This window comes from Ischnura elegans, chromosome 7, assembly GCF_921293095.1.
Source record: "Ischnura elegans chromosome 7, ioIscEleg1.1, whole genome shotgun sequence".
Lineage (NCBI taxonomy): Eukaryota > Metazoa > Arthropoda > Insecta > Odonata > Coenagrionidae > Ischnura > Ischnura elegans.
This window is the reverse complement of record NC_060252.1, coordinates 45,898,098-45,911,222: the sequence shown is the minus strand read 5'-3', so window position 1 is coordinate 45,911,222 and position 13,125 is coordinate 45,898,098.

Sequence of the window (13,125 nt, the reverse complement as noted above, 5' to 3'; positions counted from 1 at the left end):
TGTCCTTTTTTCACTTCGGTAATCAAGCGGAATAGTCGTCTTCCGCACTTGTTGGTTATCCGCTAGGAAATTCCCGCTGTTTTTTATGTACCTAGAAAGGGTTTTGCATAGGGCGTAGATAGAGAATTGTTTTCCATGACGCAAAAATTATTACTCTAGTGATTGGGTAGGTCTTATGCGGTTGTTAAGTTTCATTGTGTGTATTTTTATAAAATGGGAGTTTTCTGTCCAAAAACTCCCGCCGAAATCGTGAAAAATGTAAGCGTCCTGGTAGCGCAATTGATAAAGCACCCGGCCTGCATCCCAGAGGTTCTGGGTTCGAGTCCCAGTCAGACCGAATTCTTACGTTCTGATTTCTGACTTTTTCCATTTACCAAAGCACCGTTGTCCTCGTCCTCTTTCTATTACATGTTCCTATCCCTTTCTTTCTTACCTCTGAATTTATTTATATATCAAATAAATATTTATCTTATCCTGAGAGTCCAATTTTTCTGTCTTTAGCGTAGCCATCAATTACTCCATCGTCTTAAGTTATGAACTTAGCCGTAGGTGATGTGGGGTTCAGATATTGCCATTAGATGATTTATATTTCTTCACATTTCTTTACATGTCATATCTACCTCTTCCACGTTTTTTTCTTCCGTCCTTCCATCTCGCTTTCAATTTTTTTCCTTCCAGTATGCTCTCATCCTCTTTCTTCAGGGTCCTTTCATCCGCCCCCAAAACAAATCATAGTTATTATTGAAGTCATTTACACAGACTTCCTTATTCTCAATATTTGAACATTCGGTGATTTGTTATTAGCTAATCCAATACCTCATCGTAGCCACGGAATCGGTATGCTACAAATAAATCACAAGGAGACTCTATCACAAGCCTCATGGAAATACCATTAGAGTATTTGTGAGTGATTATGAGCTCTTTATAAAATTCATATAGTATTTTCGAGCTTCTACAATGTCATTACATTATTTGAATCTTTATTAACAGTCTTTAGTCACATTTTTATCAATTGCAGTAGCGTATAAGATCCGTGAAATACATATCATATCTGAAGCAGTCTGGATAATTTTAAAGCTGGGCTTATTAATACTCGGGAAAAGTCTGGGAGTTCCAGCTTGGTATTTGAGAGTCCATTCTGTGATGGCAACCCACCTTATAGTAGGAAATCCATCTATATAAGTAATTTGAAGTTTGTATTAATGGTTATTCTCTTCTCGGAAGTCCGGAGTATAATGTAACCGACCACGTTTGGTTGATTTGGTTCACTTACCTCTCGAGCTCCGTTGGCTTAGGGCGATTTAAGTTCTCGTTTTCTGTGGATACAGCCTACGCCGCGTTACACTACGTTGCATGCAGAAGGCTCTCTCGACTGCATTTAGTCGAGGCAGCGCCGTGTCTTGTGGTCAGTACGTCCTACGAAGGAAAAAATAATGTTGAGAATGAAGCCAGTCTTCCTTTCCTCTTGAGAGTTTCCCGAATATAATTACATAAGTATGAAAGGGTGAAGTGAAATGTGGTGAATTTCAAAGTCCTCAGTGAGCTTTAAATTTTGCGTGAATAACTAAAAACTGTTGTCTCTTATTTCTTAAATGTGATTTCTCGGCCCTTTTTTATTCTTTCATAAATTGGTGTGAGGGATGCCAACGGGTCTACATAACTGCGACCAGTCATGATGATTTTCTTTCTTTTCTCGAAATCTGGGTAAACGTGTTTAAAATCATAATTGACAGCTCTCAGAGTCAAATCAGGGCATCGAGAAACTCAAATTATACGCCGATAAAAAATAGACCCCCAAGACCACTTTCTGATCTCTATGCCAGAGGGTAACCTTGTTTTCTTTAACGTCTCGCCGGACCTCAAAATATCGGTGCTTCGGAACTTCAGAAATATAAAACTGAGCAAGTGAATGGGTGGCCTCTATCAAACGAAGGTAAACTGCTTGCAATTAATCTCTTCGATTGTCCAAGACAGGATATCCTAAAGTTATCTCAGTTCTCATGCATGTGAGGGAAGCTATTTTTTCTTCTTTCCAGTGCTTTTTTCTGTCGTTTTTAGGTGGGTCAAAGAAGGTGTGTCCATTTAATTTGATGGATGGCGCCCATTTCCTTCTTTATTTAAATTGTCACTAGCGTTTACAATCAATTTAATTGGCATCAAGAACAGAAATACGGCCGAGGATTTATTTACTCTGTTCACGTAATATCTCAATGAATGTTCTGAAAGGAACATTCTGTGTTTCAGTGGGGAATAAATATCACTATAGATGAACTGATCAGAACTGGGTGAGGCTTTTTTTGCGATTGAATGGAATTTAGTGTCAGTACACTCAGTTATTATTATATCTGGAGTGAATTTTCTATCCATTGGGAAAATTTTGGTTAAAATAAGGTTGAATATTCAGTCTATTTCCGTTTAGTGCCTTTTGCTTTTGAGGCATTTATTATTTAGAGTGTATGGTTGGATATCTTAACATAAGCTGAAAGAAACAAATTCCCTCAGACCGTAGTCTTTACTTTGCTATTTAAAGAAAGGATAAGAAAGTAAGCGCAAGAAGTTAACCACTGGTGAAAGCGAAAAAAATTGCAAACCTGAATGCGTGAGTGCTTGAGACCGACGCAAAAATTGGTTCCTTACGGCAAAACTACGGAGTGATTGAGTGAGAGTGTGTTTTTTTATTTGCAAATTTCAGCATAAGCTGAAAAAAACGAATTCCCCAAGACCGTACCCTTTACTTGGCTATTTAAGAGAGGCCGTCCATACAACTCCTTCCTTCCAAATTCATTAACTTGCCCAATGAATATTTCGTCATTGGGGAATTCATTTCAACTAGTGCACGGCCGTAGAACATTCATTAACTGATTTCTAAACCTTATTTAACGAAAGAAAAACATTGGGGATAATTCGGTCGACTTTAGATGACGCTAATCCTGAATTATCACTTGTTCATTACCGCCAGGTATGAATTCGGGGGAATAAATATATATGGGTAAAAGTTAGCATGCAAGTTCACTCAACACATTTGGCATATATTTTTTATGAAAGTGTCCTCATAAAGCGAAGAATGAGGGTAACTTAGCGATAGCTGTAATATGGCTCATGATGATCGGTATTGAAATTAATCTAATCGCTATTAACATGCGTAACAATGGTGTTGCATAAAGTAGTCCCACCATTCCGCCATTGTTCCCATACGCACTCTTATACCGATCTTTATCTCTATTGCTGAGAATTTCAACGGAAGTGTTAGCCTTAACTTCGCGTTCTGCCTACTAAGAATCATTGGAAATAACTCGCAATAGCTATTTCTTCACTTTCAAGAAATAGTATGGAGCTCATTAAATAAAAACGCTTCATTCTGCGTTATGCTGTGAAAAAATATGTAATTGATGGAATACCCCGTTGAGTATATTCCATCTTAATATTTTATGTGCTTTTTTATTTAACTATTATTTTCTTAATATTTTAACATTTGTATTACCTCCGTCAATAAACTTTTTATGAAGTTAATATTTCTTTTTGGTCGCAAGGGAATGAATTTAAATCAGTGAGAAATGTGATGGAATGATACGCATCACAATATGAATGGGGCTGTAGAGATACAAAAAGGTTAATCACAATCAATCACATATTTTAGGTGAAAAGCACAAAATATTTGAAAAAAAATATGCATTTTTAGTTCTTTTCGAACATTTTGACAGTTCCGTATTGTTACGTGCTGCTTTTATGGTGGAAGCTGACACTTGAATAGGGTGGTTTCCTTTTATTTTTTTATTGCCTAAATCGAAAGATTATTACTCCTGGAGTACGTATTTCACGCTTTTAGATTTTTAAATGACGATGTCTATTTTTCGCGATTAAATGAAAAGTGAAAAATTTCAAGCGCGCGAAAACGCGACGCGTAATTAGGAATGATGGGAAAAAGTCCGTGCGACGAATTTCTGGTTCCCCCTCCCGCCTTGTGAGGTGACTTTGATCGAGGCTCTGTGCGCTGATAGGACGCAGGATAGTACCTTGCTGGCTGGTAGCGCTTGGCTTAAAAAAGGTTTATTAATACCTTATCAAACGAAGAAAACTTTCCGACCTTAGCCAGTTATAATAGGTGATTATTAAGACATGTTTCCCTGAGCTCTGTGCCTCATGCATGCATTGGTAACCTCAGACGATGTATAACTCCTATCCTCTCGTGTAGAAAATAGGTCCCTGTGACGTCACGTGGAGTGGAATCGCATGGGCGCCAATCTGGCCTTTTTCAAATGAGGATAAAATTTGACCCTTGCCATTCGTCTAAACCGGTATTTCAAAAACCAAATAATTTGTGTATTATGAATACACTAATGGTGGGTAACGAATCGCAATCAATGCCTTTCGTTTTCTTTGATGAAGGAAACTACCCTATGTCGAGAGGTAGGAGCTAATTAGGATTTTTCTTTGAGCGGACTCCTCTTGAAAAATTCGAAATAATGCTTAAAAAAACAAGTTATTATCTTGTGGCGTTAGCCCATTCAAATCACGAGGATGGTTGAAAATGTTTTTCGGAATTTTGTTACTATCAAACGGTCCGCTCACCCCGCACCAATCAAGGGCTTTAAATGTGACTCATTTCACTCGACTGCGCGACTTTTCCACTAAGCAGCCTTTTTTTGGTCATTGTTTACCAAAGGAGGAGAAAGATCGTTGCTTATGTGCGTCCCAGTCTTCGTTCAATGCACCATGTTTTTTTGGATGATCCCATGTAAAGTAGAGCGGCTAGCTTTAATTTATGGATGTGATTTCGGGCGGGAGGCATTTTTAATAAGAAAAATTGTAAAGTGACGCCTGTATGTTAATCTAGCCCAGCCTGCTCTCAAAATTTTTGCGTGTATCCCCCAAATCAAATAATCCTTACTTCCCCCTCTAATTGCCCTGACTACAGTTTGTGGTCGTGTCCAACGAAGGAGGGATTACGATAATAAGTTCATTTAACGTTCAAAATTCATTTCCCATAATAACTTTCTTGAGTTATTTCACCGTACATTCCCCTCCAAATGCAAATTTTCCCCCCAAATCCGTCCCTCCAAATTTTGTTACCTTCAAAATTTTCAAATTCTGAGCAGCGAAACTTTTTCCACGTGTTCCCCTGTGGGTGGCCGTGAGCTATCTTTCTAGAGTGATAATAACCATCCGGTATAGGCAGTACATGCATTGCATTCTTGCTTTAATACTCTAGGGATTACCTGAGGCTCACAGATTTTTCCAGCCAAGCGTGTATGTTTTCGAATTATTCATGGGAATATAAACTTGGTGGTGGAAGGACGTTTTAGTTTCCGTATAAGGATAGGAAACCGGAAACCCGTTTAAGTCTCAATGTACAAATTGGGCCAGTGGGGCGGTTAAGTCTCTCTGCACCAGGTCCAGACGTCAGGTGCTCTGTCGCATTCTAACCACCCTTCCCGCTTCCTAATTCAGCATGATTAGTTTGTTTGATATCGCCACCTGATCTCGCCGGCATCCAAAATTTATCATGCGTTAAGAACGCTGGGCTATGAGACCTTTCCGGTCTTAAACAGCTGTATTAATCTGGAAAAATAATTTTCTCGTGCACATTCATTTCTCAGTAATGTGCGAGAAGACTTATAATCCCCTCTAAATAAAGAAATAATACCGTAATAATTTGTTCCTTGCAATTGCTATTTATCCTTTATTTATTGGCAATTTTTACTGTATTGTAATACATTTATATACCGCATTTAAACAATTAATATGGTAAAATTAATTGGCCGACTACGGTGGCGGTGGGGTAAAGCCCTCGCCTGCCAAACCGAAGGTCATGGGTTCGAATCCCGTCTCGGTAGGTGGTCCCTGTCCCTGGCTAGAATTATAGACGTGGCGGCCAAGAGATATTATGGGTGGAAGATAAGAAAAGTAATAGTATCTACAAGTGATACACTCAGACTTGAGGCCGTTTTTCATTTACACGTTACCTACATTTTTTTCTACGAAGTGTCCCGCAAGCCCTAGCTTACGGTAACTCTCAAATTATTGAAATTATCCAAATTGTATAAATGACTAAACCCAAAATTGATCGCGTTCAAATATCGTTCAGACACAATAAAATTGCGCAAATATCGTACAATTGCACCTTAATTCGTTACTTCGAAATCTTTTTTAGCATAAAACGGCCATAATTCGGTATCCTCGAGTATGATGTCTACTGATCACGAAAGAGACTCAAAGCATTGTAGCGCTCTTTGTAGCGGAAAATGATTCACATGGCAGGAAAGGAATATTGAATACGGGATAAATCGAGCAGTATCTGTTGTAAACGATGCACTTGTGAAATGAGGAGAGGGTAAAATGAAATAGTCGTGTGTTGAAAGAGGAATTGTTTGATGTAGATCGCTGGAAATCGAAGGAAGGAGAGGATGCTGATAGCGGGAATTTCCGTTATATAGGAATATTCGGAAAACTAAAAGAATATGGAAAGTTACGGGCACTTCTGGAATATAAACTGGAGTGGCGAGAAACTTATCTCAGAAAAGGCTCTTCGTCGGCAGGCATCATTATAATTTTGGAGCTTGTTTTAGGCTCTGAGCATCAGCTTTAATATCAAATTACTCTTAGGCATGTGAGCGTGTGTAAACCTGATATGTTTCTCTAGTAAGAATTCGTTACCGTCGCTTCTACGGTGTCTATTTTTAATAAATACCCCTTCAGGTGTGAACTGCTTTATTGTCACGATTAAAATATTATAAATTTTCTGCACACATTTCCTTTAATAGCCACCGGTTTCAATGTGCTATTTCACATGTCACTGTTATATGTTATAAAAACACAAGTTATGCTAGTTTTATTTATGATTCATGAGTAAGAAATAATAAGTACGTATGAGAATAATATCTAATTGTTCCGAGGACGATGGAATGGTGTTACATTGACACCTCAGACGCCAAAATTCGAATTCGGCTCGATCGAATTCGTATCGGTGATGAGCTGCCTGTAATCGGCGTTCTTTCATGCGTAAATTGTCTATGCAGCATTCAGAGTGCTTACTTTCGATGCTGTTTTTGTACCCTTTTTGCCTTTTAATTCCCAATGAATCATGTCTATCCCGTTTATTTGTATTTTAAGTCTCGTTCAGCCCTTCTGGACTTAGCTTCAAGGACTGTGAACGACTTGGCTGCTGCCACTGTCTCATGTTTTCACGCTGACAACAGGTGAAACTGCAGTGTGTCTCAAGCCTGTGGCTTCCGCATCTTTCGGTGAAACCCGAGGAGATGAGTGACTTCTTAGATTTTATGCGCGTAGTTGAAGTACTTTAAATACTTACCCTATTTTTGCAGATTAGTTTTCGTAGCCCATGAGGATGTTTCTTCCCATTATTTCCATTTCAATTAGTCCATAAAAATCTACATTAAACACTCCTTTCTTTTTAAACTATGGTATTTCTAGCATTTTTGCAACTATTATGATTTGCTGCTATTTTGATTCCCTCTCTTTAGCTTTAGTCAATTATCGGTGCATTTTATTACTTGATCATTTAACAAGGTCATTTGGTTACAGGAGCCACAATTCTCTACTCCTAACCAGGAGAATACTGGGTATCCAAGGACCTCTTCGGCGACGTGGTCAAAGATAGGCCTTAGTGATAAATCGATAAATTGAATAATATCACGATATTTCAAATTATCAGGAACCCGATGCTTGGTTTTGAAAATTAGCGACTGGTGATACTATAAAAAATAGAACTACATTTTTTATTCGGGATTACATATCAGGTGCGATATTTTAATGGTCTCGTATTTTTATTAGGCTCAATATATATCTTACCGATATCAATTATTACTCTCGCCAACTATTGATGTAAAAAATTATCGTTATCCAATATTTAATTTTCGATATCTACCAGTCCTATTCAAAGGGCCCCAACAGATAAACCTGCGAATAAAATTAATCGTCGACGGACTGTTTTTGTTTGTAGTTCAACGGTTTGGAATGGAATAACGAGGTAATTTTCCACCCAATTTGCAAATCTATTGAAAAGTGCTTATTTAATTACAAACCTGGCAAACCGCCGACCTGGTGAAGTGAAACCCGCAAAGGGATTCCGGCCAGCCCGTCGTGGCCAGTCCACCACAGCCCCCACCTCGAGTCTGGGTTGCTATAGTATCCATTCCATCTTCGCCTTATTTCACCCGCCAGTGTGATCTGTAGGATCTGTAGGGGAACTATTCGCCCCACAGGTGGCAAAGATGCGCATGATGAAATAATTAATGCTGTCTTAAGCTACACTTACTAATAATCAGCAATTTCACACAAGAGCTTCTTTCGTATAATCATCTTGGTTTTAAGTCACTGTTTAACAGGTAATTTTACAATTATTGAATTTGATCACAATATATTTAGATTATTTTTCTAGCTTTCATTACCTTAATAATATTTCTCTCTAACGAAACCATTCTAGGAAAAAAATAAAATCTGATGTGAAGTTGGCGAAGTTACAATTTCTTCAATTATTACAGAAATACATTTCTCAACGCAGAGCCAAATAAGCGGCAAGGAAATCTTTTTGCGGTTTTTACGTGAAAAATTGCTAGTATTAGAAAAAACGATATCGTACAATGATCCCTTCATGACAGGCTGTTGGAAATATTATACAGACAAAAATCTCTGAATATTTCTCTTCGCAGGATGATCAACCATTTCTCTAGGAATATTATGTCTGGCTTCGCTAATGGTAACCCTTGTCGTCCTAATGACGGCGGGGGATTCTTCCATTCTTATCCTTCCGCACCTATGGTTACCACGAAGGAGTCAGCGGGGTCTTATTGCGGATCCTCCTTTGTTTTCCCTGCGTCTCCTTCCTCTATTTAGGCCCAGTTCTGGTCTTCGAGAGAGTATTATAAGCTATTAAAATTATGCGACGGGTTGTACCAAACTCACTCACTGTGTTTCAATATTAAGGTTGGTTTGGATGGGTTAGGCTAGAGTTTGCCCAAGGCTAAGCAACAGGCGCGTTAATTTCATATATTCAGCATGAGGGGGGGGTTCCTTTCCCTGAGGTGCTTTATGCTGCGAGAATTCACCCGCAATTGGGAAATTTCCTTCATCAAAGAAAACGAAAGACATTGATTGCGATTCGTTACACACCATTAGAGTATTCATAATATACAAATAATTTGGTTTTAGAAACCCCAGTTTAAACGAAGGTTAATGGTCAATTTTTATCTCATTTGAAAAAAAGCCAGATTGGCGGCCATGCGATGCCTCTCCACGTGACGTCACGGAGGCCTAAATACAAGACGAGTAGCCAGGAGTTTTACATCGCCTGAGATTACCAATAAATGCAAGAGGCACAGAGCTCAGGGAAACATTTTTTAATAATCACCTATTCAAATTGCCTTAGTTTCCTTCGTTTGATAGGGTATTAATAATCCTTATTTACGCCGAGCGCTACCTGCTAGCTGGGTACTCTGCTACCTGCTAGCAGCCTGCATCGTAGCGGCGTTCATAGCCTCGCACCATGGTGGCCTCTCATAGCAGCAGCCGGAACCAGAATGACATCACACGGGTTTTTCCTAGCATTCATACTTAGCCGTCGCTTTTTCGTGCTCTTGAAATTTTTCACTTTTCATTTAATCGCGAATAATAGATAACGTCTTTTAAAAACGTAAAAGTGTGAAATACGTACTCTAGGAGTAATGATCTTTCGATTTAGCCAATAAAAAATAATAGGAAACCTCCCTATTTGAGTAAGCACCTGGTATCCAACCAACAGCCAGGCGCTCCACCGTTGCTCTACCCAGTTGACTACCACGCTAACTGTAAAACCAAATAGATTCTTAATTTGTTTTACGGAGACATCAAATAACTAACTTTAACGCCTTGAGTTCCTTCACCGAATTTTGAAAGTAGGTATAATAATTTCAGATCATTTTCCTAAATTACAGTACCTACTAACTGCTATAGGTACTCGTAGGTCACTTGGGTTATTCAGGTGAATTAATTGCATTGGCTTCATTGCTATGTTTATTGGTGTAGCAAAAGTATTGAATAGTTTAATAAAAGACTAATTGTGTAGCAATATCGCGGAAAATTTTTTTTTCACCCTTTTTTGCGACAAATATTATTTCACAATCACTCAAAAAGGAGAATTTCTCTAAAATCCAAAAATGTTATTGGTTCGTGTTGTATTTTTCACTACTTATATATAGTAGTATTCTCTTCATTTAGTTGCACGATGTCAATTCTTCAATGGCTCTTTTCAGTAGGGTGAGTCTGTTTTGTTTCCCTCCTGCAGTAACTGGTATGCCGTCCACGAATACTACTCTTCCATGAATATGTTTATATTTTTCCGCATTTTCTGTGGGAGAGGCAGAGTCAATATTATTGCAAATTCTAGACATTTTCTATTCATGGATATTTTTTTATTCATTGGATTACCTTACCGCACCTATGCATATTGGAACAGCTAAACATTTTTAAGTGGGTGGAAGTCTGATATCAATAAATTTAGGTCGTGTATAGTATTAAATTATTTGCGGAATATTTAATGTACCAAACCTATAATGTTCAAGGTGTTGATTTTGAAGTCAATAGTCGTGGAAATTTTGTATTTATTCCTTTAATTCTTTATATATAAGTCATGAATATTTCCTAGCAGCATGGATTTTTTTCAGTTCAGTAAGTTTTTAATTATCGTCAAAAGATTTGTAGACTGTAAAGAATGGGTGAAGAAAGTAATATTTATTATAAATTACTCTGGAGCTACGTGAGAGTAATTTGACAAAAAAGTATGAGTTGCTCACTTTCAGGTAGTAATCTTCCCGTGACGGAGTTTTCATCCAGAGCGAAACATGCGCAATTTTACTTAGGTTCCCGTGAATCACTTTGGTTTCTCAGCGTTGAAGCAGAAGTTCATGCAGCAAATTTCACCCTAATTAATATACCTACAAAAGGAAAATTTTATCTTTCGGTGCAGGTTGCTTATCTTATTCCTCGATTTTTGCCGATTATTTTCATTGCATAAATAAATATCTCGTAAAAGTCCATAATAGAATTATTCGTCTCCTCCTTTCTTTGTCTCGATAAGTTTATACTTCGCTTGATACTGTTCAGTAGGAATCACGTTGTGGATTTGTGGTGTTTAACGAATTTACTCGTATGAGACGACGGCGTTACCACCTTTTCATCAGTGACACAATGACGCGGCCGTCAAAATTATTTTGTATTTACATCAAAAGTTATACGAACCCCCACGTGAAAATTAAACCTTAACAATATCTTGAGAAAAATCTCTGAATCATTCTTCTCTTAGAATGATCTTCTCTTCAACTAGTTACACCAAATTGGTTTTGCTAGTGGGGCTCGCGTCGCCGTATTAAAAGTAACTCAGCGTATTCCTGGCAGGATCTCGATTTCCTGACTCTTATGGAGGCTGTAATATTTTTATAATCAACCCTAGAAAACCTGAGTAATACCTGCTACCTTGTCCATGGAGGTTAATCGTATGTGAATAACTACACTAGCGTGAAAACGCAATTTCATTAGTGTAAGTCTTGAATGGATATGGAAATGCATTTTCGGCGGAATAATCTTCAACGTGAGCGAGTTATTTGAAGACCCGAAAAATTGTGTAAGTTTTGCCATTTTCAGAAAAAAAAGGTTAGTCAGAGAGAAAGCTGGCAAAGAAATATCCTATGGGGGCTTAAAATCGCTTTTAGCCTATGCATTGACGACCAGGATAATGTTTTAGCTACAGTGCTGTTGTTTAGAGACGAAAGTTTACTCTTAGTTCTGGATATATACATCGATATTTTTAGAAACCTGTGGAAAAAAAGCCTCTCTGAGCCTTTACATGTATGTTTTCACCATGTAACTACAACACTCGTGCGATGTTCGATAGAAACCAACACTTGGATATGAACCCGCAATCGGTGACTTCACTCCGTAAATATCAAATATTCGCGAGGAGATTCCAATAATTAAGCCTCAAAAATAGCTTACTAGAAACGAATTTAATTCGCGATAAGTGCTGAAAACGCCGAATTAATAACTAGGCATCGATCGTAGCAGGCGAAGAGGGCTTTTTACAAAAAATAATCTTCTTACAGCTGAGAATACAATCATGGAAGTAAGAAAACAATTCATAAGATGCCACATATGGAGTATGTTTCTCTATGGAAGCGAGGCTTGGACGTTGACAGCAGCAGAGAAGTCAAGAGTGGAAGCATTCGAAATGTGGTGCTACCGAAGAATGAGGAAGATTAAATGGATTGACCGAGTAAGTTACAAGGAAGTGCTAAGAAGAGTGGGAGAAAAGAGAAGCCTCCTAAAAACCTTAAGCAGAAGACGGGACAACTTAGTTGGTCACATTTTGAGGCACGATTACCTGATGAAGGCAATCGTTGAAGGACAAGTTGAAAGGGAAAAAGGGCAAGGGATGGCCCCGAATGAGTTACATAGGACAGGTTATAAAGGATGTAAAAGAGAAGAAATATGTAGCTATGAAAAGGTTACCGGATAGGAGAGAGAAATGAAGAGCTGCGTCAAACCAAACCTAGGATTGTTGACTAATGTGATGATGATGTAGTTCTAACAACATGTATCTCAAAAATAGCAACTTTTCAGAAGAGCAAAATAAACGATTTATATTTTTAATTGTACGCTGAAATTAAAAAACAAAAATTCATAGAGCTGAAAAAGAAGAATACATTTGCAAACAAAGAGTTGTTTTTTGCTTTACTTTTATTTTTTTAATTTCATTACACTTTGTTTAAGATACCTGTCTCTAACCGACCAAATTTTGAGATACGTGTTGTTAGAACTTAGCCATCGATATTTCTACTTACCTTTTTTTTCTACAGTTCACGTGTCTGAAACGTGCACTGCACGTTATGTATGTCTATTTTTCAGATAAAAAACTAGGGTTCTCAAAAATAATTGCATATTACTCGCTGTACTCTTGTGAGGTAAGATTTTTTATCCGCTTTCAAAATTTGTGCCCACTAGTGTCAAAACATATTTTACGTTTCGGTGAGTGCATTCGTATCTTTGGGAATACACGGTTGGATTATACTTATCTTACGCGAGGACATTGAGTCTTGTGAACCATTTTTACGACTACGGCCAGTTTATTGTACCACG